The following is a 27,631-nucleotide window of genomic DNA, read 5'->3' on the forward strand; positions in this document are numbered from 1 at the left end:
TTTAACGGCTTTATAGGAAAAACAATTGTCCAGAATGTTTACAAATTTTTAATTTGGTTGGTTTAAAGAGCACTTCCATCTTGGAAATGACATGCAGTTTTGCGGAGGACCACAGAAAGCGGACTAAGAAGGTAACTTTGGTCCCAAAGACATTACCATCCCTCTCACTGAACGACCTCTCAACCAACATCCTCCTGAAGCTTAATAGACATTTATATTAGCGCCAATTAACCCCACAAAGGCAGTATATAAAGAGAATGTTCTTACAGGCAGGACAGAGATACATGGAGGTCTCTGAGGGGGGAAAAACAAAGCAGATTTCTGATGCACGGCTGCACAAAGTGAAAACGCTCAACTATTATTTACAAATTATCTGCATTAATAATGTCTGCCACGCTGACTAATTGCCTAGCACACAGAGAGGTGGAGTCGTGTGATAGGACCAGAACTCCTAGAGCATTTCTGTGAAATCGCATTCCTAATTTCTTAATTACTGTAATTTTCAGCCTTCCATATTGGGGGAGGTCCGGCCTGGGCCGACAGTTCATTAAATGGTGAGGCGTGTTCCCTTAGAGGGGCCTACAAAAATGTTAATAACGGTGAACACAAAGTGAGATGAAGACGTTTGTGTAGCTGACAGTAAATTCTTCCATTAGTCTTTTGGTTGTATAAGTTGCAGTCTTGCTACAGTAGCAACCGGAGAATGAAAAACAATAATGAGAAATAACATTGTCTGTAAATGTCCGTTATAAACAGTCACCACAACACATCAAAGAAGCCTTCAGACACTCCCGTCTCCGTCCGTCTCTGGTCTCAGCATTCGGCAGTGCAAACATCACTGATCTTCAGTAGTGGACATAAGCAGAATGGAAGAGCTTGGCAGCCAGAGAGGATTTGGACTGAGCACCAGTGCTGGCCTCAATCCTGACATACTAAAGCATCCTCTGTCTGGACGCTTGGCAGACTGCACAATGATGCGGTGCGTGCGCACACACACACACACACACACACACACACACACACACACACACACACACACACACACACACACACACACACACACACACACACACACACCATACTTCTGCTTACAAAGACCCCTGGAGTGCAGAATCCTGTCCATCCAACATGCCAGCTGTCACTCACTGTCTATGACGCTAGTCACTATGCCGGCCTACCCACTACACAATAGTAACACATACCCACACACCAACCCCAAAGCACACACAGCCTTCGCAGCTCGTAGCACAAGTGCTACACGCCGGCTCTGTCCACCACTGGCCAGATGTTACGGTTTACAAAAACACACGCCCCAAATCATACAAGTGGGGATCCCACCAGAATAACTAGGCAAACAACTGACTGAAACAGACAGGAAGGAGTGAGCTGTTGCAGCAAAGCTGGAGAGAGCTCGGCATTCTCAGCAAATGTGGAAGTTCAGCCTGTAATAAATGACGGCAGTCTTGAGAAAGTGATTTGTGCTGCGCTTTTTTTGACTTGAAAAAGGTTGAAACTGCTTTCTGCCAGTGACCTGCAAGATAAGCCGCGGCTCACCTAAGCATATCATACCTGTCTTCCGCTGCCTGCTATCCTACAACCACATCCACTGCAACTCGCATCAAACTGCTTCTTGAAGCCCCACTTTCCTCTGAGTGGGAGTGAGAGAAAGAGAGAGAGAGAGAGAGAGAGAGAGAGAGAGAGAGAGACAGGGAGAGAGACAGGGAGAGCGCGACCTCGTTCATTCCCCCAGCTGGTGGACCGTGACCGCGCCATACCGGCTCCATTATCAGAGTTCACACCCGGAGTAAACTCTCACCCACCTCCCCACCCGCTCCACCCGCTCCACCCCACCTCAAATCACTCGCGTCAGTTTCGCTTGAGCTGATGATAAATTAAAGCCACAGAACAATAACAACAACGCGGAGCGGCAGAGCACGCCAACGCCAGTCAATATTCATCCCTAACCTCACCAGAAGGCCATAAATTAAAACCGAGGGACCACACGCACACGTGTGCTGGGACCGGGTCACAAGTCCTTTAAGGGCAATTTCTTTCTCGCCTTTGCAAGATGGTTAAGGACGGTCACAGCTGATTGCTTTTTAGGAATCTTTCGATTTACTGCCGGGGCGGTCGGCACACCGGAGGGACTCCGGGAGGGAGAGCAGCGCTTAATTGACTGAACAAGATGGCCTCTCTCCTCCCGCCATGCGGCGTGGGCTCCTGCTGGGGCAGGTCTGAGCAGCCGTCATCCCTGCCTGCCTGCGACTCATTATATTCAATCCATCAGCTCCTGCTGAATATTCATCAGCTCACGCACCGTCTCAGCCAATGGGCCGGCGGGCCTGCTGGGGGTTAATGGCGATTGGATGGGCGAGCTCAGTAATCAAATCAAACCACATTCGGTATTGCAGAGTCTACAGAGCCCGAACTACTCGACCCCGGCACCGCAGAGCAGCACTGCTGAGAGCCAAGAATGACAGTTAATTAATCTTGATTAACCTATTTAATAAGCATTAAGTGAGATTTTAAAGAGGCCTCATTGTAATCAGTTTCAAAGAATAAGCCTCATCTAAATCCAAGACACAAAGCTGCAGTTGAAAGCGCTAAAACAGTAGGGTTGGGTAGTTATCCTTTGACTAAATAGTGCTCACACACACACACACACACACACACGTGCTTACGCACACGCTTGCTTCATTCTCAGTCAGTCACTCAGTGCAGTCCTAGTGAGAACTGATTTGTGGGGGTATTGAGTGTTTAATTTCTACTGAGCTCTCCAGATGAAGCACCGGCAGACATTCTAATCCTTCCAAATGTCGGAGCTTTTTTCTCAGCGTTCGATCATCAAGACTCTGCACGCTCGCCCGCTCCGACGCTCCCCGCCAAACGCGGGCCAAAGGAGCCGCGGCGACTCTCGTGAAAGCCTTTGTTCCAAACATACTGTACCAAGACGGGCCCTCTGAACAGCATCCAAAACCAACGTTCCACACCCCGAGTGAGTGTGCTCGTCTTCAGCCGGTGAAGGGAGGAGGGTGCAGCTACAAAGACACGACTTGTCAGGAAATCAGTTCCAGGAGGCCAGCAAGCACTAAACTCCCACCAGATATCAGCTGACCCAGGAGGGGGGGAAACCCTGCAAGCACCTGTTCCTACCATACATTCTGAGGTATGCTCTTGAGGATAGAGAGAGACCTGTTTGGAAAGAGGTCAGATGCTAAAAAAAAAAAAAAAAGAAATAGAAGAAAAAAATCCAATTTATCCAATAAAAAAAACCTGGAGAATAACTTCTTCATAACTTATTCAGGTAATTTCAGAAGTGTTGGGGCTAAAATGTGTCTCAGCATCTCAATAGCTTATGAGTGCAGGCACAGACTCTCATGGGAGTTAAAACTGTGACCAACTGCTAATGTTTCACATAATGTTTCACGTCTATGTCCAGGGCCCACGGGCTAGCAGTGGTCCTGTAGCACAGCCAGAATCAACAAACGCAGAACGTCAGCGAGTCTCAGGCTGCACAGAGACGTCCTGCTCCAACACACCTGCTTTAACTCACCAGTCCATTACCGGGCCCATCATGAGCTCAAGTAGGTGTGCTGCACCGGGAGCAGCAGGAGGGGACGCAGGCAGTGAAGCCCCAGGACTGGAGTTACTGAACGGCCTGCCCAGAGGCGTTTGGCGTGGGGGGGTGGCGCCCACTGTGGTGAGGCCTGCAGTCTCGGCTTGGGGACACGGTCCCAACCACAAAGGACAAAAAACTTAAAAATAAAACCCACTTATTTCCAATGTTTGTCAAAGGCAGGAGAATATGGATCACAAGCACAGTCCTGTAGCACCGTCTTGTAACACCGTCCTGTAACACAGTCAGGACAATGCAGCAGGCGGCAGGGAGATGCCAGGACCATACGGGTCCAAAGTCACCACACTAGGTCACCAGATACAAGAGGACAGGAAGTAGATGTCTAAGGAACCCCTGTCTGAGATCAGTGCCGTCCCTTAACCCGTACCTTCAGTACTGTGGCATGGTGCAATCTCCAACACCAACGTTTCCACTGAAATAACAGGAGCAGAAATGATAGAGGTGCCCCCCCCCCCCCCCCCCCCCCCCCCCCCCCCACGGTCTAGGATGCTACCCAGCACTGAAACGTGGCGATACAAGGCCAACAAGGCTCAAGCAGCCAACTGCAGATGTCTGTTAGGTCATGTTAAGTCAGCACTCTCCTCCCAGCATGCCCTGCTGTCCTGCGATGTTGGGTGGGTGGTGGTAGGTCTTTGCAGGAAGGCCGCCATGTGATAGCACAGATCTAGCCAGCAGGTGGGACCTGGTGATGACTAGAAGCAACTGAGTAATATACTCCACATTCAGAACGATGCAATCGATGCCAAAGGAGGATATTCAAATCCATTTCAGCTTCAAACAAGGAATCAAAGAGTTAAAACCAAGCCTCCTTTCTCTCAATTTTAAATAATGTATTATTGAACAATAAACACAGTAAAGTTCTATTCGTTTTTGATCCAGGATGAAATAAACATAGTTCTTGGTAGCAGACACAGACTTTTAGACCGTGCAGTAGATTTTGAATTAGATGCTGAATTTTTCATTTCTTGTCTCCTGTTATTGCCTCGAGGTAATGGATTATTCTGTTTTCCTCTAATAAAACAGTAATTGCACATGTAATATAACTAAGGCAGTTACCAGGCTGTCATAAGTTCAAAGCTACCAGAGATAAGTCTAAATGTGAAAACTGTAAATAAATAAATAAATGCTTTTTTTTTTAATGCACAATTTTAACTCAATCAACTCTGGAATGGCTTCCCTCCTGAATCCTGAGAACGTATCAGAATGCCTGTCCATGCTACCTGAGACATTGTTATGCTGGTGTCCACCATGATACAATCTACAGGTAACCCTGGAGCAAGAGGCCACAGAGTAGTCACCACAAGAAGGGCACGGTTTGGAATAAGAACGTCGTCAGGAAAATACATTAGACAGCCCTAAAACAAACGGCCATCTATCATGCCAGTGTCTCACTGAAGCACAATGAAGGTTCGCTCCCTCCATGGTCCATCCTTCCAGTACCGCACGTGCCCGGTCCGAGACGGCCCAGGTCGGCGAGGGAGACGGCGTAACGCAAAAGCGAGACACGCCACTGAAGAGGACGAAAACACAACACGTCTCCTACGCCAGGTGACGAATCGAGTCACCGTGCGACGAACCGCATGTCAGGCCGTGGGGGAGGGCTGAAGGGGGTGGGGCTGTGGGCGGGGCAAACTGGCACTCTCGCCCTAGTGTTAAATTATGCAAGTGAAGCTGCCCGTCCAGAACAAGCCCCAGACTAAACGTCCAGGCGCTCTGATGAGGAAGATGCCGTGAGATACGGAGCAGAACACTGGGCCGTTTTGCCACAGCAGGATGCAGGGAGACAGAGTGAGTGAGTGCGAGGGCACAGGCTGGGTATTAGCGCTGGAGAAAGCCCAGTGTGGGTGATTGATTTGAGGAACGCTCGGCCTGCCTTCCTGCCCCCGTCCCATGATGAATGACTGGGGGTTTTAATTAACCTTCTGCACACACATCAATATTATTCAAACGCGTTACTCCATTTTCCCTTTGCCTCCATTACGCAGTAACCTTTAAAACACAGCTTTGGGGCTGTTTCTGAAAGACCAGGAGAAATGAAAAATTGTAAATATGCTACTGAATAACATAAATAAATAAATAAAAACATAACACACGTGGAAAAAGTGTTTAAAGTTGGGGGGGGGGGGGGGGGGGGGGTTGCCCCTCTTTTCTTTCCTGTACAAGCTAACAGATGAAAGCGTGACAACAGATACCAGAACGTGGCTCTAGAGGGCAGTAGAGAGTAAAGTCTTTCCATTTCAGCTGCACCGCTGTCCCACGTCAAACTGGATCAGACTGAGTCAAATGCAAGATTTGGCATACACCAGCAGAACAGCAATGCAATCCTGCTCTCAACAGCACAGACCCAGATGAATATTCTAATTTCATTTTCAGTTCGGTTACTGCTGAGAAAGTGTTTTCTCGTGTACCAGTTTATGCCTCCATCTGAATATGATTAAGAACTGTGGGGACACAATTAACACATACAGTGTGTGCGTGTGTCTAAAGGCTGTTTTGGGAAAAAAAAGGTCAGCGTGCACATTTCGTCCTACGGCCAGATGTCATTCCCACAAAGAAAGTAGACCAATCACAGAACGCCATGACAGCACAGGACCTGAAACACTGTGGAAACTTACTGGGGTGAAATTAAAGAAAAAAGCTCCAAAAATCAGACGCGGTTAAACAATGCAGTGAACAGACATTCACAACCATATTAAAGTTATAAAAATTTAAAATCAGTAATACAAATGTGTAAAAAGGTTATTAACAGACCTTTTGATCTGCTATTAACTGACAAATTTCATGAAGACTGGATGGTCGGCCTCACTCACTCCAGCCACAGTGTGGAGAAGAGCCTCACAACAGTGGACCTGTCCCCTCTGTCCTTCTCAGATGGACGCCATGTTCAATTATGCTCATAACCCGCAATCATGCTCTCACGCTCTGTGTAATCACAGTTCTACCTTTTCACTCTAATCTCACCGCAATTCTGACAGTTCTCAGCAGCCAGGACGTATTTCGTCTGAGCAACAAATGTTTAAAACATGTTACCTACAAAATGAATCATGGGTCGAGAATGTGTGTGTGTGTATATAAAGGACTGAATTTAAAACAAAGGGTCTAACAGGAGAAGAGCCAGTGTCTGGATGTGTGTGTGTGATTATATAAAGGACTGAATTAAGGTCTAACAGGAGAAGAGCCAGTGTCTGGATGTGTGTGTGTGTGATTATATAAAGGACTGAATTAAGGTCTAACAGGAGAAGAGCCAGTGTCTGAATGTGTGTGTGTGATTATATAAAGGACTGAATTAAGGTCTAACAGGAGAAGAGCCAGTGTCTGAATGTGTGTGTGATTATATAAAGGACTGAATTAAGGTCTAACAGGAGAAGAGCCAGTGTCTGAATGTGTGTGTGTGTGTGTGATTATATAAAGGACTGAATTAAGGTCTAACAGGAGAAGAGCCAGTGTCTAAATGTGTGTGTGTGTGATTATATAAAGGACTGAATTAAGGTCTAACAGGAGAATAGCCAGTGTCTAAATGTGTGTGTGATTATATAAAGGACTGAATTAAGGTCTAACAGGAGAAGAGCCAGTGTCTGAATGTGTGTGATTATATAAAGGACTGAATTAAGGTCTAACAGGAGAAGAGCCAGTGTCTGAATGTGTGTGTGTGTGTGTGTGATTATATAAAGGACTGAATTAAGGTCTAACAGGAGAAGAGCCAGTGTCTAAATGTGTGTGTGTGTGATTATATAAAGGACTGAATTAAGGTCTAACAGGAGAAGAGCCAGTGTCTGAATGTGTGTGTGTGTGTGTGTGATTATATAAAGGACTGAATTAAGGTCTAACAGGAGAATAGCCAGTGTCTAAATGTGTGTGTGATTATATAAAGGACTGAATTAAGGTCTAACAGGAGAAGAGCCAGTGTCTGAATGTGTGTGTGTGTGATTATATAAAGGACTGAATTAAGGTCTAACAGGAGAAGAGCCAGTGTCTGAATGTGTGTGTGTGATTATATAAAGGACTGAATTAAGGTCTAACAGGAGAAGAGCCAGTGTCTAAATGTGTGTGTGTGTGATTATATAAAGGACTGAATTAAGGTCTAACAGGAGAAGAGCCAGTGTCTGAATGTGTGTGTGTGTGTGTGATTATATAAAGGACTGAATTAAGGTCTAACAGGAGAAGAGCCAGTGTCTGAATGTGTGTGTGTGTGATTATATAAAGGACTGAATTAAGGTCTAACAGGAGAAGAGCCAGTGTCTGAATGTGTGTGTGTGTGATTATATAAAGGACTGAATTAAGGTCTAACAGGAGAAGAGCCAGTGTCTGAATGTGTGTGTGTGTGTGTGTGTGTGTGATTATATAAAGGACTGAATTAAGGTCTAACAGGAGAAGAGCCAGTGTCTGGATGTGTGTGTGTGTGTGATTATATAAAGGACTGAATTGAGGTCTAACAGGAGAAGAGCCAGTGTCTGAATGTGTGTGTGTGTGTGTGATTATATAAAGGACTGAATTAAGGTCTAACAGGAGAAGAGCCAGTGTCTGGATGTGTGTGTGTGTGTGATTATATAAAGGACTGAATTAAGGTCTAACAGGAGAAGAGCCAGTGTCTAAATGTGTGTGTGTGTGATTATATAAAGGACTGAATTAAGGTCTAACAGGAGAAGAGCCAGTGTCTGGATGTGTGTGTGTGTGATTATATAAAGGACTGAATTAAGGTCTAACAGGAGAAGAGCCAGTGTCTGAGTGCATGTTGTATGCGTGACTCTGCAGTGGCCGGGCTGCCCCAGGAGTGTCTCTGTGAGCTATGCTAACCACGCTGTGGAAGAGGAGATGACGTGGTAATTACCAGGACGAGGGTCGTGTTGGAGATGACAGGAGCAGTGATCCCTCACCTCGACAGCTGACACATTCCACACACACACCCACACACCCACACACACACACACACACACACACACACACACACACACACACACAGTCATGCACACAAACGACCACTCACGCACACGTGCTGTCTCCTTTACAGTGAGCCCCTTACACACGCAGCGTTTGTGGGTAACGGGTCACAGGCAACTGCCGTCAGCTCCAGGGAGTCAGAGAGCTGCAGGGCTGTCTGACGCGCTCCGAGCACTTCCTGTAAATCAAGCTTTGAGATGACCCCACAGTGGTGTAGACACACGCCACGCTGAGGCCGTGTTCAATGTGTTCACACCGATCCGACTGCTTGTGGCATGATTTTCAGCTTGAGGGTCATTTAGGTACAATAAACAGTGCAATCCTGAGTCAACCATTCATTTGGTGCGAGAGAAAATTGTGCATTTTATTTCACTACATATAGAGCAGCTACTCACAGAAGAAAGTGCATTTACACCGAGACTAGGGAGTGATGAATTCCTGGATCAACAGGAAACGCTAATGTTGGCTGTGACATTTGGGAAAGTTGTCACCATAGCAACGTGGCCGCAGAGAAAGCGCATTCCACATCCCACCCTGGATTTATGAGCTAATTCCTGCTCACACAGAACCGAATCACGTGTGCATATGTGCGCACAAACAGTAAATGTGTTTTTATCTGCATGAATCGATTAACATGAAGAAATGTTCAGTAAAAAAAGTACGGGTTCTTTTGTGTTCAAGGCTAAGAGCTGTACTATTAATCTTTAAATAGTGAAATGCTACTTTTTAGCTTGTTGCTTAGGAAAAGGCTGCATTGCCCGTGGCCAATCGCTCACACACACACCCACACACACTGCGCTCATGAGGCAACATCTCAGCAACGCATGCCCCCAGAGAGGCCACGCCCACACGGCCTGCTTCCTTCCCTCCTATTAATTAGCGTGGGGGAAATCAAAGGCTCCACATATGATAGGCCATAGGACACCTGAGTAAATTCAATCAGATGGAAAATGCCCTTTTGGGTTATTGAGCTTGGAGTGTCCGCACGATGCGGTACACAGTAGCGGCGGGAGCACAGAGAGCGGACAAACGTCACACAGGGGCCGCCGATCGGGCCCGGCTCACACGGCCGCCGCAGCCATCGCTGTGAAAATGACTGGGGAAAGGAAAAGGATCAGCATTTGGAAAGGTTCAAATTTCCATATGAAACTGAATTCCCCAGGAAAAGGTATGCTATATAGCCATAAATTACTACACAGATGGACTGTCTCAAATGTCACAGGACATTCTCTCTTTTTTTAAACCATTTCTCTCCCAGTGCAGTAGACGCCAATTCCCAATGTGAGATATTTCTCTGCTATCACACCCTGACACGCCTCTATCCGATGCTGGGAAGGCCCTGTTACCTTTCGGAGGTGCCGTCCGCAAATTATTGGCGTGCGAGGGGGGGAAATTGATAAACGCTTCTGTGTGCCGCGCTTTGTAGCAGATGCAAGTCAGGCTAATACTGTGGAGAGAAGGCAGGTTCAAACTAGAACACAGGTGTCCGTGATGGCCATCGGCGGGACTCGGTATCGTACGGGACTGAACGGGACTTTTACCAGTCAGAGGCCACACAAACCACAGTGATATCCGAAGTCATCAGAGTCCGTGGGTCTTACCTTGTCCTTATCTTCTACCAGGTCAGACAGCACATCATCGGGGTCCAGGATTCCCCCGTCACAGTATTCCACGTGGTGGGTCCGCACCAGGAAGTCGCCCTCCTGTACAGCAAACAGGCAGAGTTGATATCCACAGCAGCTGGAGGACAAGGCTGACGGGTCTTATCAGGTCCTACCAAACAGTTCCCCCAGGCAGTTCCCATGGTGCTAATCAAAGAGACTTTACTCAAAGCTTTGACGGTGGTTTCCACAAACACCTGTGAACAAATCTAAAACTCAAAAGTTTATTTTTTAGCTCTGCATTAAAATCTGACATCTAAATGTGGAAGAATGCCACTAACAACGGTTAGCAATATTAAGTGTTTTGTCATGAGTTTAGCATTCTATACATGTCCTGTGTGAAGAAAAATGGCTTCGTTTTGTTCAGGATTGGGGCATCCAAAATGGTTCACTAACCACAAGCAATTAAACATTAAAATGAGTTGAATCAAACAGCAATGGTAAAGAGGACAGCCCAACACCCTTTTAAGACCGCCACACTAGACAACTAATGACTTGAAGTCCTTTTGTAACACGCTCACACCCCCACACACCAACAGTGTCTCTTGTTGTGGTCTCGCAGCCATCTGCTGATGCGGGTCTGACGTGCTGCTCCTTGGCTGCATGCTAAAGTACACTAGCTTTCTCCTCTTCGCCAGGCACGCGCCGACTGCCCTCTGCTAACCCGCTAATCATTAGCACCTGTTCTGAGGCGGCTGACAAAAGTCAGCTCACAAGATGGTGCTCCTGGGGCGAGTCATGTGTTCGCCACCCGAGGAAACATCAGTTCTTTTTTCTTAAGAAAATATTTTGAAAACCGTATATATAGTCTTCAGGACTGATGGAGAAGCATCATAGGTGCCGCGTTAGCTGCTTAACAACACCAAGGGTGTTCAAAGCAGTCATCAAAATGTAGGATAGTTGCTTCAAAGAATCTAATGTCCAAGTTAGTCGACATTTGGTAATTACAGCATAATAACGCGTGTTATTACATAGGTTTGGCATTTTCCTTGTTATTTTTTATGTCAAAATATCCAAACAAATGTCTATGATTTTGGAAATCACATTTTGGAATCATGAGAAATACCCTTTGCACTCGTTCAATATCTGGCCATCCCTGAATCTCCAAACTTTCCACAATGAAAGAGGCAACATACAAAACTACAATCTCATCTTCTCTTTGCTCTGGCAGTTTACGGAGCCTTTGGCCATATCACGCTGCCAGGGCTGAAGAAACTTTAGAGATTCCATTTCACCCAGACATAGGCTTTATTTACACAGCTGACGACCAGCCCCTACAGGTGGGCTTCAGAGAACGTGCAGAGCTGAAGATCATGAGCAGCCCATCGTGGCCACCGCTGCTGAGGCGCTCCAGAGTTTCTCCCAGTGGGGGAGACCGCAGCGGAGCTGCACAATTAAACCTTCACGGCATGGCATCCACCAGCCAGCTGAGCTTGAGGAGGAATGAAAAGTAATATTAGTATTTTGTATGCTGCATGTTAGAAAAGAAAGTATTTGTGATGGGGTGACGGTGCGATCTTGGCCTCAAACAAGGAGTTTCACAACTGTAATTACAACGTGCATCTAATAAGAACACAAAACGTTGCTTACGTATCCTTAAGGCAATAAAAGCTCATACTTATGGGGCAACACTTTGTAATTACTTGGCTCGTCTTGGCAAAGAATTCAGTACTTAAAACCAAAATGACAAACCGTGACTTAGCATAGAAATATTGTCTTGCAGACACATCTTACTTAACAAATGTTCAAAGAATAATTTCTGTTACTGAGGAAACATCTGGCTAATGCATGATACCTTCTGAACAGGTGTGTCTGCCAGAGTCAGCCAGGAGTTAAAAGGGGAAAATGAGTTATCAGACGAGAAACTTTCAGAGATGATCATGTGAATATAGTGTGGTCATGGAACCTGGGAAAACCCATGCACTCACATGACCCAGAGACAACACCATGCCATGCTGGAGACAGGAAGAGCAGAAGTACTTCCTCTGTGAACACATCAGTGACATCAGCGCGGGTAGACAACTGATTAAAAGTCACAAACAACATCCACCTCAATATTACATCGAGCCAGGTATTAAGACAGTTCTGGTTAAGGAAGCAGATATGTAGATGTTCACAGCAGAGTATTCTCCCATATTTTTAGAGCATCAGTTGAACTGGAGGCCAACTGCAGAACACGCAGCAATCTGTTGATCAAGGCACAGCTGAACTGTTGATCTGCTATTTACTCTATTTATGGCAACGGCATCAGGAGAGTGAACCATCCACACACGGTATCTGACTAGTGCACCCTTAACACTTTTACAGCTACATCAAGTTAATACATCAGTCAAGAATGTATACTGGCATGAAACCGCTTCCTTTTTTGTCATCATCATATACATTTTAAAGCCTGCCTTATTATTGTGGGTGGAAGATGCTAACATATTAGCCTAATAATAGACACACGCTGAACATCGGAGTTGGTGTCAGGAATAAACTCCAGCTCCTGGTTCATTCTCTTTTGTAAACAGACTGCACAAAGCCAAAACTACATTCCTTGTCTTTTAGAGACAAAGTGCCTGTAGTCTGTGTCTCAGAATACATTTCACGGAGAGCTTCGGTGCTGTGGCTGTTTATTTTGGGCTGGCACCTTCTCGTGACAGCTTCCGTTCACAGGAGAGTTCAATTCCTTTCAACAAATTCAATGCAGATCAGAACCAAGAATGTGTTTATGTATTCTAGTGAAGGAAAACAAACTTAAAATTGTGCAGATGAAAACGTCATTGTCCATTCCATTATCAGGAATGGCTTCTACAGTCCTCCGCCATTATGACAGCAACTGATCTGGATCCAATGCTGTTTGGCTCTGGAGTGGAGCAGAATGGGACTGGATGCAGTAATCGTCTGTTCCCGAGGTAATACTGAAGTGAGGTCATTATTCCCAGTTCAGCAATCAGCAGCTGTGGCACCACCCATCATTTGTTAAAGAACAAATTCAAATGTAATGATCTTTCCCCACACCTTTTTAAAAACTTTTTTAAAACTAGGGTAAATCGTGCTGTCCATGCTCAGAGTAAGGATAGATGCCTTCACCGACTTCCAATATAGTCCCGCCTAACTCAGAGTGGTCAGGAAAATAATGTGGGAAATGGGGGAAAACAAAAATCCTTGTCAACTCAACCCTTCTCAAACAAGCCCTCGACACAACCCTTCTCAACCAAGCCCTCCACACAACCCATCTCAACCATGCCCTTAACTCAACCCTTCTCAACTCTTCTCAACCAAGCTCTCAACTCAACCCTTCTCAACTCTTCTCAAACAAGCCCTCCACACAACCCATCTCAACCAAGCCCTCAACTCAACACTTCTCAACCAAGCCCTCAACTCAACACTTCCTAACCAAGCCCTCAACTCAACACTTCTCAACCAAGCCCTCAACTCAACACTTCTCAACCAAGCCCTCAACTCAACCCTTCTCAACCAAGCTCTCAACTCAACCCTTCCCAACCAAACTGTTTACAGTGTTGTGACAAGTTTGTTATAACACATTAGGGGCTTCATGGATAAATAGTAAGAAATGCAGTAAGAAAATAGAAAAGCGGAATTCTCAGTCAATGTACTCATTTTCACAACCAAATTGACCATATTTCTTGGTAGTAAAATGTAGAAAGCTTTTAAGTACTGCTGTGCTATCAGATATTCTGCCATTCTACCATAACTGAGTCACCTAGGGTTAGGCTCATCTGGAGCTGAAGCTGTTAAATACATTAGGGCTCACCAAGCTGAAGAAGCCTTTGGCTATACTTTTATGGCTGTATCTTGCATCTTAGCAACTTGTGACAAAGCTATGCAATCAGAAAGTCCTTCCCAGTCGACGTTTTTCCTTACAATCCGTGTATGATGCATGACCTTGTACAACTGCACAGTATCAGCTGCACAGAGCTGCATATACAGCTGTCGGTAAGGCCTTGTGGTGTCCTGAGGGTGGGGACAAGGATTTACTGCATGTCCTAGTTCTGGTGCCTGGGACTTAATCCACCTCGTGCTACTTAGTGCAACACCTTACGCTAATGTCACAAATCGTTTTATTAGTTTACATATAATGTAAATAGATTCACTTTTACACTTCTTTGATTCATCTCTCCACTCTTATTTTTGCATAATTTATGTAAGTATATGTGCAGTTTATGTCTTGCTGCTGTGAGACTGCAATTTCTGTCAAGATCAATAAAGATCTAGCCTATCAATTTAGCTAGCCAGCTAAATGTCTGTCTTTTTTCCTCTCCCTCCCTCTATGAACACACAGCTCAGAAAACACTCCTTCAGTTTGGACCACATCAAGTTTTGTAATTGAACTGAAAATGTAGCATCCCTTCAGTTAAAACTTACATGCAGTTGCCTAAAACAAATACATACTAGTCTTGTCCGTAGGATAGTGCAACAGCAGCAGAGACAATACCGAGACACAAGGGGAAAAAATATTCACCTCTTTGTTTTCATTCACCATGTGCTTTGTTTTTGTTTTCCGTGCCACCTCGTTTAGTTTTCCACCTCTCGTTTAGTTCCTCGTTAGTCCTCGCTATCTTGTGTATACGCACCCTGTGTTTTTAGCTCATCGTTGCTAGTCATTGTGTTAATCCTAGCCTCTGTGTACGTAGCCTCCATTCATTTTGTTCATGCTCTGTTGTATGTTTTCTACAGTCTCTGTTGTTTGTGTAGCCATGTTGTGTGTTCTGGACGCCTTTTTGTTGATAAACTGACCATGAACCATTTTAACGTCCATCGTAACGAATATGGATTTGCTCCTAAAAATTTTCACTCTGCTCAGCAAACACATACGTCTCATGCCCACTCCACGTAACACTAAGGACGTGAGACTTCTGGACTGAATGCAGGCTTTCACTGCAACAGCAGAGAGGCAACAGAAGCAATTTGGCCTACAGCTTCTCATAACAATAGGTGTCACGGGCCATGAACTCGAAGCTGATTTCAGCAAGACATGCCTGGAGTTGTCGGATGAAGCGTGAGACGAGAGGCCAGGAAGATAGGCCACGCAGAGGGCAAGGGACAGCCAACATTTGCCCTGTGCCAGTGATACCCCAGCCAGAGGAGAGACTCAGGACGGCATGCAGGAGGCCACAATAAGGTCCATTTCCTGCTCTATGATGAGAGGATGAGGGCGTCTGCCCGGGCGCCAACGTGTAATGAAATGATAGGAATCTGTGTGGCGCTCGCTGTTTTCCCGCCGTTTTCCCGTCATTTTCCCGCTGATGGTGGTGAGCAGCATGACTCCGGCTGCTTCTGCGCCGCCGCTTTTGTCTTAGATGCCAGGGGTCCATTACCAAGCCCAACATCATTACCGCACTCCTACACAGCAACCATGATGGTAACGGTGATGATGATGGTGATGGTAATGATAATGATACAATAAGAGATGTTGTCCATCTCCAAGAATGATCTCCCACCTTCGCACTGCATCCCTGCATTTCTTGGTCAAATATGAAAATACCATTTTTGAGTTTAATAAACATGGTGATTTCTCTCCTCCACCTCATTTTCTCTTATGAGCTGCATAATGGTCTGAATGAAATGAGATACGTTTTTTATGTGGTATAGCACAAATGAAATTAATATTTGCAAAGCACAGTGGCTGTGTGTGCGCGCACGTGTGTGTGTGTGTGTGTGTGTGTGTGTACGTAAATGCATGTGCCTGGGTTTAATCAGTAGTTAAATGAGGCCAACAGGCATAGGGAGGTGCGTATGCAGACAGCACATCTGGTCAGTCTTCTCAGCTCAAACTCTGTGTGCTGGACAGACAGACAGACAGATACACACACACACACACACACAGTAAGTGTCCCCATATCTATGCAATAATATCTTGAGGCAGGGGCCATTGTCCTTACAATCCCCCAGTTCACTCCGTGATCTAGACTTGCAGGAATGTTCGCGAAGACACTGACAAGGGTATCAAATAACACAGTGGATTACCCACAGAGTATCTATCAAGTCTAAAGACAGTCAAAGAGCACAGCAGCATGAAAGCAGTGAAACCAGGCTGCCCGAGAATCGCTATTTATGCGAAGTATTCCAACATTCGGCTCCAAAAATTGCGCAGGGATCCCATGCAATTTGACAGTGGTCTCGAGTGAAGGGGAATCTACATGCAGAGAACGCTTGACTGACAGTGTGCTACTCACTCCAATTTCTGTCAGTCATATTGAGTTATGGCTCACTGGTTATGTGATTCATTAGGGGGGGGAAATATCAAAATTTCATTTAAAATGACACAGCTCTTGCCTTAAAGAGGCACCTTGGCTGCAGTATAATGATACATGGTGTGCAAGGCAATGCATACGCTCCCCAGCTACTTATAACAAAGACCCATCCTTTACACACACCTTACATGTGCACGCGTCTAATGAACATAGCGATGAATCATAGCTTCACATTGCACAGGCAAACCTGGTCGTGCTCTATAGCTTCATTCATTTTGGTCATCTGCGCATGGCGGTGGCAGTGATCAGCTAGCAGGCTCCTCTCCCTCTTTCTTGTCTTTAAAAACTCCACCAACACCGCTGTGCCCGGTGAGCTTGGCACATCTGCACCTTCACGCCACCGTTAGTGCTGTGCTGAACCGGTTCTGCAGCCCGGTCGATATCCGGACAGCAGCGTTTCTGTGATCAGAAGCAGACCGCTCACGAGCTGGATAGAGAGGGTTGAGCGATTGTCAAAGGCCTCAGATGAACAACTATCTGTGTGTGTACAGTTCTGCAGGAGGCGAAGCTACACACAAGCTTTAGTGACAGTATTCAGCAAAGCTATACCAAACCTATACCGACTTCAACATTGCTATGGGAGGCTGGTGAACTGTAGGCAGCAGTCTGCTTTTCCATGATCTGGTTAACTGCTGGGAGTGTGCTGCCTGATAATCATTTGGTTTAACTGGTACTGGTACTAGTGTACTGTGGTTCTGGTTAATCTGGTTAACAATTGGTAGTGAGGTGGTTTACTGAGTGGAAGACTGTAGGCCGTAAACTGATATTATGTGGGCCATGTTTATTCTATGCATAAGATTTGTTTGGAGAAGTGAGCTAGTTTACTCTAAGTGGTGGGCTAGTTACTTTGGGCTAATTTAGTGAAGTCAGTGGGCCTGTTTACTGCAGACCAAACTTTGGGCTGCTTTCCTACAGGCAGTGGGGTGGTTTACTGTGGTTTGTTTGGAACACTGGCGGCTAACGAGTTCCGTTTTCCGAGGGGAGGCACGCTAATTGTTATCGTTGTGCTGGAGGTGGGCCAGGCATTTCGATGACCTCAGCCCGTCGTGCCGCTAGCTCAGCGCTCCGGCGCCTGGCATTCCTGCGCATAATGAAAGAACAGCAGAGCGGCCGGACCTGCGTTCGGCCGGGTAATTAAGCGGCCGCTCTTATGCAGGCTGATAACATCCTGAGTGACTCCCGAGTACTTCCACCGGACCCTCCCCCATCCCTCTCCAGTCCTGGGGGCTCCGCACGTCCATGGAGCACGCCCCCTCCCCTACACCCCCCCCCCCACGCCCCCTCCCCTCTGCTCTCTTCCTTGCTTGCTCCCTTTCTGCCTCAGGCCAATGGCTGGGAGACATGGAGAGTTCTCAGGCGTCACTACGAGTTACCAAACCCTGAATATTTCACGGGACTCTGGCTCTAGATCATAGGCGGCACTGTCCCCCCGCAGGAAACAGACATGGCTGGGTCACTGGAGACACCTCTCTGAAGACTACCAAACAGTGAAATAAAGAGAGCAAGAGTGCAGTCAAGGGCTACAGTACAGACACACACACAAAACAGAGCAAATCCTTAAAGCAGTAATTCTGCTTCTTAAAAGTGACAGCACTCATACAAATTCATGTGACTGCATTTAAAAATAAAAAAAAGGAGTGGGGGATTACTGCCACTGAATCTAGGCCACTGCTTGGTTCACTGTAATCCCAAATCACAGTAAATACATAATTACACAGCTGCAGGAAAACGTCTCCGATTACCATAACAAAAAAAAAAAGAGAGGATCTGAGGCGGTTGAGACTGCCACGGCGGAGGCTGAGATCTGGTCTTTAATGACTTGTCTGCACTCACGGCGTGAGGATGGTGGAGAGAAGCTCTAAGCACTGATCCCCGGCTAAGCGCTGCCCTTGGCCACATACGGCACGCAAAGCCAGGACCTCTAATTTACTGCCACCCAGACGAGTCACGCAGCTGTAAAGCAACAAGGCACGGATGCCGAAAGATCAATCACGCTGCGTGTAAAACTAATCCAAACCAAATGAGGAGAATAAACCAAATGAGGAGGGAGGTAGGGAGGGAGAGAGGGAGGTAGAGAGGGAGGGAGGGAGGGAGGTCTCTGAGCAGACCGGGCCGCATGCGGAGCTATAGCACTCAGATGCAGACTAAGATCAGTGAAAGGACAAAAAGGCTTGGGTGAAATGTTCAGATAAAGAACATTACACAGTTCAGCACTGGAATCAGCCCATCTCATTACCACCAAAATCCTAAACATTTAGGGAGGAGATGGATTCATTATTAAAACAAAAGCATAATTACATATCTCAACAACTTAATAAGCCTATAGCAAATTAAACCATTAACAAATGTCTACTCTTTACATAGAAGACAGATGGCACAAATCAGGTTGGAATGAAAAGTCAGGCCACATAATGTACCAATAGAAAACCACAGGCCTAAGGGGGGTTATTGCTGGAGAGAGTGTTAAAAATCTAAAGGCAGACCTAGATGGATCAAGGTACTCAGGCTCATTATGAGACAGGCTGAGGCAAAATAGGGATTTCATTTGCAAAGAGGAAACAGATCATTTATGAGGTAGAGAATGCACTGCGTGATTAGAATAGGCGACCGCAATCCCCACACACGCTCCTGCTGTCTATAGGCAGAAGTGCTGATCACAAGCAGAGCTCTCGCACGCCACTGACTCCATACACTTTAACACACCAGAACAGCCCAAGTGATACAGAGGTCTACAAGCAGTATCTTACACACTGCTGTGCAACCCAGCACGGCCAGGTTTGTTAAGGGAACATTTGAGATGTAAAAGAACTTTCCAGTGGGAACATGCTTGGTGGTGCATATGTAACTACCTGTGTGTTATTGTGCTTAAATACATGGACATCTATTTAAGATAATAATACAAATACATGCAATACAAATGTATTTTCTGATACAAAGTCAGTTGCTAACAGACTGTACTTTACTTACTGAATTTGAAGCTTAAATGCTTCAAGATTATAACTGAATAAATATGGCATTTTTTTTTTTTCCTTTTGAAAACACAGCCATGGAGGAATGACATCATGTCACATGATTTGTACAGACGCCCTGCTTTCATGAATAAATTCAACATTATGATTATCAACTCTGTTAATGAAGCTTCAGGAGATGGCTGAGGGGCATTTGTCAGAACTAGCTCATATGCTGATTCATATACTGCCTCATAGGCGAACAGAAACAGTAATGAAAACAATCGATCACTTAAGATCGATAGTGGAGTGGAGCCAGGACTGATGGGCCATACTGCAGTATAATGAGTTCTATCAAGGGTAATGTGCTAACCCAGTGCTTCTGTGCTGTATACCACTACCAATCATAAGGTTTATATGTAAGCCAAATCTGTGTTTTGGGGAAAAGGTAAGAATCAGAGAGAGGCTACAGGAGACCAATTGTTTGTGTTTGTGTGTGTGTGTGTGTGTGTGTGTGTGTGTGTGTGTGTGTGTGTGTGTGTGTGTGTGTGTGTGTGTGTGTGCGCGCGCGAAATGGACAGAGGAAAAGAAAGTGAAAGAAAGAGATTGAGCTGGAGTATATATATAACAGGTAGAGAAAAAAGGTTGTGATTGGTACGTGTGCAAGTCAAACCAGTGGCTGTGTGTGTGTGTGTGTGTGTGTGTGTGTGTGTAAGAGAGTGTGTCCTCTCCTCTCTCTGACCCTAAATAACTTAGGTCAGGGTAAAGACAATCTGTGTGGGCTTGTATCAGACAGCTCCCGCGTCCTGCAAATGGGACCCAGGAGATAGCAGCCAATCACACTGGCCCCTGACAGCCCCATCCATCGAGCGCAAGTCCAGCTCGCACACGGGCGGCCCACACACCTGCTCCGCCAGGACTAACAGCTAATCACACCGCGCTAGCACATGCACACGCACACAGAGTGCGTGCCCACAATGACATGTTTTGGGACACACACAGTATATATGAGCTTGTGCTCACAATGGGACCCCAGTAAGGGCACTAGGGTATTTATAAACCATGCTGATGGGGTCTCATACATCACATACCCATCTGTTCCATTTCACCCAGGAAGAGAACAATACCAGCATACCAAAACCTCTCCTAAACACGCAGGGCAATCTTGTTACGTAGTCCCAGCCTTCCAATATCACTGTATAATATTAGCTTCTGGTGCAATACAGAGTGGCCTCCCAGAGCACTATAGACCCGCATCAGAGAGAAAGCACCGGGGCAGCCAGTCTCCCCATCGGTCAGCCTGCCGCCTCTAAAGACGGAGCAATAACACACAATAACACCGGCCCAGTAAGGTTCGCGGCAATCTGAGATCTCATTTCCACCCGGCGGCTTGACAGAGACGCAGGAGGAGATGCCGGGCCTGTTATTAGGGTCCAGACCAGGGACTCGTGCATGAGGACGGAGCGATCTGCCTTTTCCCTCAGTCCACAGGGACACGGTGGAGGAGAGGAGTGCATGCGCCTTTCAGACTGCTGGGCTATTTAAATAATGGAGCCAATATGAGTCTGAGAAGCAACAGAGCAGGGTTCTGATGATGAGTCCAAGGGTCATGGCTCTGGAGAGCCAGTGGCCAACGCATCTCAGCATTCGTTTGCATTTAACGCAGCGGAGAGAAGTCACACCGACCAAGCCGACAGCCCTCGGAATGTCAAGTTCCTGATACCTGCGCACATCTGAGTTTGCTCCTCAGTAATGTTACAATAAGTATAACTACAGTCAATGTCAATACAGATGCTGAAGAGACTAAACAATTTAAACATTGATTTTCCAAAACGAACTGTTTCAGGTCCATATTCTGTTTGATTCGTGATTGAACTATACAACTTAAGTTCCCTGACAATACAAAGTAGTAGTTATTATCTGTATGTATTTTGTTAATGGTTTAATATTGTCCTAGTAGATATGATCTGTCCTGATGCACTGTAAAACACCCTTAGAGGTACAGGACAGGAGTGCATTTGTTTTCTATTTGTTTATAATCGTGAAAAATGAAAACAAAATCATCTTACCTGTTCAATTAGTTTCCTATATCTTTGTGTGGCTTGATGAATAAGGTCACGGACAGTCCATCCTTCCCTGCACGGGACAACCACGCCAGTGCGTCCGAAAGTTACTGTAACTTTCATTTTGTTTATTTGTTTGTTTCTACACCTGGTGTACCGTTGTGTTCACAGGTTCACTGGTCCTCGCATTGAATCTGCCTCCAGCTGCAGAAACAAAACAAGACAAGATAAGATAACGTTACACGGACCGTTAGGAACTGCTGAAATCACGTTAAAAGACATTTTAGGGGGCAGGTTCGTTTGGGTGTGAATACTTCATCCCGAAGTAAAGAATAAATAGTCCCAGGTGATTAAACCAGGGTTAACGCATCACCGTGTAAAAGGCTACTGCCTTGTCGCACCCATCAGTTTGTAAGCCTCAGACACAGATTAGAGCCGCAGATTAACTAAAGTTATGTGAGTTATCATCAGGTGTCTTGTGGAAACGTCGAACAGGACGGACCAGCGGCCATTAGAGAGCGGACCGGTCCCAGCGACCCGGTTGCTAATGACCCGGGTTAAGTACGCAGAGTGGCTAACGTAGACGGCTAACACGACTAGCTAACGACGTCTCTGGACCTGGCCTCGTCGTTTTATCACATTAGCTAGCCTCACTTCCACACACTTCACGTAGTGAAGGACTAAGTTTGTGCGGCTCGGCCCTCCAACCTTCGAAACGTTTACTAACTTACTCGGAGAAGATGGAGAGGCGAGCAAAAAAATAAATAAATAAACAACTCTCACCCGAGTTAAGTTGGCTCGGTACCAATTACCATCCTGTTATTCGCTCTGTGTAAAACAAAAACATCCCACTGGCACCACCGCGCTACACAAATACGGGTTTACAAACGATTTCCATGAACCGTCGGTCTAATTCGCGTCAAAGGTCTGTGATAAAGTCACTGGTGCCTTTCGCCATTCCTCAGTTCTCCCTCTGCCTCCACTGTTCTCCAAACTTAGTTGGGCCACACAGTGACTTCGTTAAAGGGCCAGCACAGCGCTGCTGGGTTCGGCTCCGCGCTGCATCCAAACACACTGCAAATTGTCCATCGTTGGCGCTAAGACAACCCAACATTGATTTCCCATCATAGTTGAAGAAGTCTAATGAAAAACATTTGCGGAATAGTTCGATGCGGGTTGCTCTCGCTGTAGCCTGGTTTCTTTTTCTGGGTCACAAAATAAAACTGCCTTACTTAAAATTGTTAATTAGACCCTGAAGTGAAAGCAGTGCCAAATAAATTCATTTCGAGGTTGCAGCTGAATAATTGAAAAGTGGCCTATAAATTATTTGCTGTTCTGCCATCATAGCCGATTTGAGGATGGCATTTTAAGGAACATTAGCTCTTAAAGTATGTCCCTGCAGCTTAAAAATATTTGTGTTATGACATTTGACCTCCAGTAGCAAATGCAAAATTATTACTATCAGTTGATTAATAAAGTGTTTTCTTCAATACCTCCGTTTTGCCCAAAGTCATTTTCAGTGATTGTGCTGTAAGTACATTTTCCCTTAAATGTCCATGCCAAGCTTAATATTGCAAAGAAATGTGTTTCTCTTTGTGAACTCATCTCTTTACTGGAAGAGGCTGGCTAGCCTGCGCCTCACCCATCCTGTGATCCAATACTACATCATGCTGTTTTTCCATCCATGCTCACTGAAGACCAACTCTTTTAAGGCAAGCCAGCAGAAGGCCCCCATCCTCTCCGGGATGCCCCCTTTTCGCTCCATTTTTGTGAACCAGAACTGCCTCCCTTACAGCAAGTGACATAGATGGGTGGGGGTTGTGCAATTTTCCATTCACGCTCAAACTTTTGGGGAACCTGCCAGCATATTTTCTTTAACAGCTCTGTTTGGGATTAACGTGAGAGTATGAGTGTTAACCCAGTTTCTCCAGGAGGAACTCTAAGTTTAGCCTACCCACTCACACTCTAAAGTGCATATGTTACATTTTAGTAGGGGCAATGCACTGATATTTGAAAGCATTTGTGATACTAATAAAATCTGGTCTATTTTACAGTATGGGATTATTATTGTGATAAGGTAAAAGTCAAGACTGCATGGCAAAGATGCCTCTCCCAGGTACGTTATCTAACAAAAAATGATCAGGATATCACTGGCTGTAGTGTCATGATGGCCTTGCACAGGTGTGTTGAACTGGAAGCCAAAAAAATGGCTGTTCAAATTACCTGAACCTCTGTCACTGTAAAAATGGGGGAAAAAAAGCTAAAAACATCCTTTGCATCTTTTTATGAAAGCTTATTGGGAGAAAATATTATTCATGATTTTGTGTTTTGTGTCAGGGATCAGGGAAGCTGCGGCATTGTTTTTAATGGCGTAACCCCAGCAGGAATGTCCTCCAAACCTTCCAGCCTTACAGACTGAAGAACCATCACATTCTGAAGCTGCATTTCCCTGGAAACTCCAATAGCATCCACCAGACTTGAATTAGCTTTTCACTACACACACTGAAGGTTGCAGTCATTGCTGTTGTTGGAGGGGACAATAGTAAATGATAGCCCAGACTCAACCAGACCACACAAAAATGAATGAAATTAAATAAGAAATCAATGTATTTCTCAACTTTTTCTGTTTTAATTAAATGTTTTGTGTGAGAATAGCTTGTGTATTTAATAATTATTTTACTGCACTGCATGCTTTTGTTTGTTCCTCAAAACAGAAGACATTTCTGTACCCTGGATGTGATATGAATATTAATAGTAAGCAGGCCCAAACATAAACATTTTTTGTTTTTGTTTTGTTTATACAAATGTGCAAAATGCATATTCATTTGATAATGTGTTTTTACATTGAGCAGTAGGACTTGTCTGTAAAAAAAGTAAAATTAACCAAATGCATGTTTTCTGACAATAATAGACACTGCAGTTGAAAACAATCCAGAGATATTCTTAAACAGTTTGTATTCATTTGTATTAAACTGTACCTACAAAGAAGGAAACTTTCCATTAGATTTATTTAGTTTAAATAAATAGAAATGTCTAATAATTTTTAATCTATCAAGGTTGGTTTTCTTAGTAATGTATTAAGTTGGCTCTCACAGTAAAATGGATGTTCAACAACTGCTGCATTTAGATTTAATAGCTTAATAGCCGTCCAGGAAACATGCCTGAAAATACTACAGAAAATGCAAAAATGCAAATGTTCCTCCCAAAGTTAAAGAAGCTATTGCCACGGTGACAGTGCCTCCCCCTCAGCCTCCTCATGTGCTGGCAGTGCGTCCACGTGGCCACGTAGGCTGTGCTGCTCTGTTGAAGGTGTTGTATGTTTTGGTTTTGTTTCTGCCACGCCCCAAACAGGTGCCAAGTGTTGAGCCTCATTCCTCGTGTCACGTGTGTGTTATGTTGTTGTCCCTTTATAAGCCCTTTGTGTCCGTAAGAAGCAATTGTGAGTCAGTATTTTGGCTTTATTTACTTCCTTTCTGGGGAATGTTTTGTTTAGTTTTATTAATCTCTTCAGACGGACGCTCACATTTGTTTGACCTCCGTTTTGCATGTTCTTCGCCTGTGAAATTCACCTTTTCCTCAGTGTGACTTCTAGAATGATGGCTTACAAAAAAGTAGATCCTCATCATTTAATATGTATTAAAACACTGTTAGAGTACGTGGTATTCCAGTTGATGGGTTTGCATTATCCCAATCACATAGGACTGTGTGTGAAAACGTGTGATCCTCACAGTATGTCTGGCGGCTCCATATGGATGCCCACCGAGGCGTAACCCCCGCGGATCGGCTCTTTGTGTGTTGCGCACATACTGTTGTGTGAATGCATCCCCACTGTTCGTTAGCTGAAGTGGGAAAACTAGGAACAAATCGATGTGTCTGTTCAACACATCCCAGCTGAGGTGCCACTACAGGGGGCAAGCAGCACTAAAGACTTCCTACGGAAACATTAGATTTTCCCCCTAATTTGCAGTATTATGCAGTTACCAACATCCATCTTACCTTAGAATTGCCTATTCAACAATAAATGGCTTAATTAAGCACATGGCAGAGAAGAGATGAGAGATAAACAGATGGACTAGGCTTAGAAGAAACTGGGTTAGTGGGTTTTGTGACCCTCTGTGTTATCTAGTTAAATTTAAGATTGCTGGTTGAAGGGTCTCTCTTAATTCAAAGGATTGCATTGAGAGTCTTCAGAAACAGCGTCGCAGACAGAAATCAATACTGTCACGTATTTGCTCTCAGATTTCGATCCGTTGCTACAGTTGCACTTCTATGAGCCTGCACTGTGACAAAACGGATTTAATCTGCAGTGCCCACTCCTTTAGAGCTCAGTGTACTCAGCTCTAAATGTACCAAGCTTACCTAATTATCTTCAGACACAAAAGGAAATACATGATTATTGTGGTGTTTCTATATACAGTCTTTAAGTATATAATAAACCATATATATATATATATATATATATATATATATATATATATATTAGTGGTGGGACTTTAACGCGTTAATTTCGATTAATTAATTACAGGAAAATTAACGCACTAAAAAAATTAACGCATTTTAACGCACGATACACTTTTGCATCGTGGAATGTTTCTCAGTGCACGAGTTCCAGGCATACAGATTATATGGACGCACGATAAGATGAGCATGATGCAGATGACTGAAGAGGCTACGCTGGTGGATGGGAAATTTAAATATAAGAAACTTCCAGATGGAAGTTCAAACAAAAATAGTGTTATTTACACTTTATGTAGGAAGGAGTTCGCTTATCACAGGAGCACTTCCACCCTTCGTTACCACCTCAACGCAAAACATGTTGCAGCTAAAGCTGGGCGTACACTGTACGATATTTTAAATCGTGTACTCAGCTCCAGCTCAAACTGTACGACTAACTCGTTGCGGAGAGTCGGCTCGTGGAGCTGCTTCAACAGTGCGAAACTCTCACGAGGAGCGATTTGAATTTCAAACATGTTTGATATTCTTGCGACGCTGCGATTTCTGATCGGGAGTTGGTCGTGAGGTGTGAATCGCTCCTCGTTTACCTGTGTAAACTATGATGCACGACACGCGATTGAGCCGAAACGAGTGAAAAATCGGCTGAAAATGGGCCAAAAATCGCACAGTGTACGCCCAGCTTAACGCGCAGGTCAGTAATGATAACTTATGGCGCATTTCCACTAGGGCCTGCTTGGCGCGGTACGGTTCGGTACGGGTCGATTCGCAACGGAACGGTACGGTCGCGTTGTGTTTCCATTACAATGGTGAACCACCCCAATGTGGGTGGAGTCGCTGTTGATAAGATAAGATAAGATAAGATAAGCCTTTATTAGTCCCGCAATGGGGAAATTCACAATTCCCAGCAGCAAAGTGACAGTGGTACAAAGTGACAAAGTGACAGTAGTACAGAGGACAAGACTCCAAACTTACATTGATACATATATACATAGAATATAGAATGGCGCGCGGGTTGTAGTGTCGTGACATCATTTGTATACGACCACAACACCGGTCGACGCCCCTTAACACATAGCATTATTGTATCTTATTTATCTTTATCTTCATTATTGTATGTGATTGCTCTAATTATTGATAATAATTTGGTATTACTCAAACAGGCTGAACACACCCTGCATAAAAAGCATCAGTCATACAATCAAATCAAACTTTATTATGAAATATAGATATTTAAAGTACAACATATGTAAATAATATAGTTATAGTTTTAAAAAAGTGCAAAAAGCAAATATATACGTATAGCTTTATATGAAATAAATATTTATAGTACTACAAGCAACATTTTGTGTGCTTTTACTGGCGTCTGTCTCGCATGGTGTTCACAAGTTCGCCAAGCACCCCGAGGAAAGCCCGGTTGAAGGAAACATTTTCCGCCAACTCCGCTCGCCTCGTCAGTGGAAGGGGAATCTTGAACGTAAAAAATAACAAATATTAAACACAAGTATTCCCGTGAAAGCAACAACAATATAGCGTAACTGCACAAAATGTGTAGCACGTCATCGCTGCTCATGCTTTGTTTATGGCTACAGCTAACTAGCAAGGCTAAGAGCTAGCTATTGTACAGTAGTGACTGTGGTGGTTACATTAACTACAAACACAGCTCTAAATT

The 27,631-nt window shown here is 44.9% G+C and overlaps 1 long non-coding RNA gene across 1 annotated transcript; it reads right to left on the bottom strand.

The window, feature by feature from the left end:
- Positions 1 to 10,176: 10,176 nt before the first annotated feature.
- On the bottom strand, positions 10,177 to 22,628 carry LOC143511614 (uncharacterized). Its single transcript, XR_013130193.1, has 3 exons — positions 22,291 to 22,628; positions 21,514 to 21,711; positions 10,177 to 10,278 (listed from the first exon to the last, which is right to left on the bottom strand). It is a non-coding gene; the product is annotated as an uncharacterized LOC143511614 (long non-coding RNA).
- Between the last annotated feature and the right edge of the window lie 5,003 nt (positions 22,629 to 27,631).

The sequence above is a fragment of the Brachyhypopomus gauderio genome, chromosome 4 (assembly GCF_052324685.1).
Source record: "Brachyhypopomus gauderio isolate BG-103 chromosome 4, BGAUD_0.2, whole genome shotgun sequence".
NCBI lineage: Eukaryota > Metazoa > Chordata > Actinopteri > Gymnotiformes > Hypopomidae > Brachyhypopomus > Brachyhypopomus gauderio.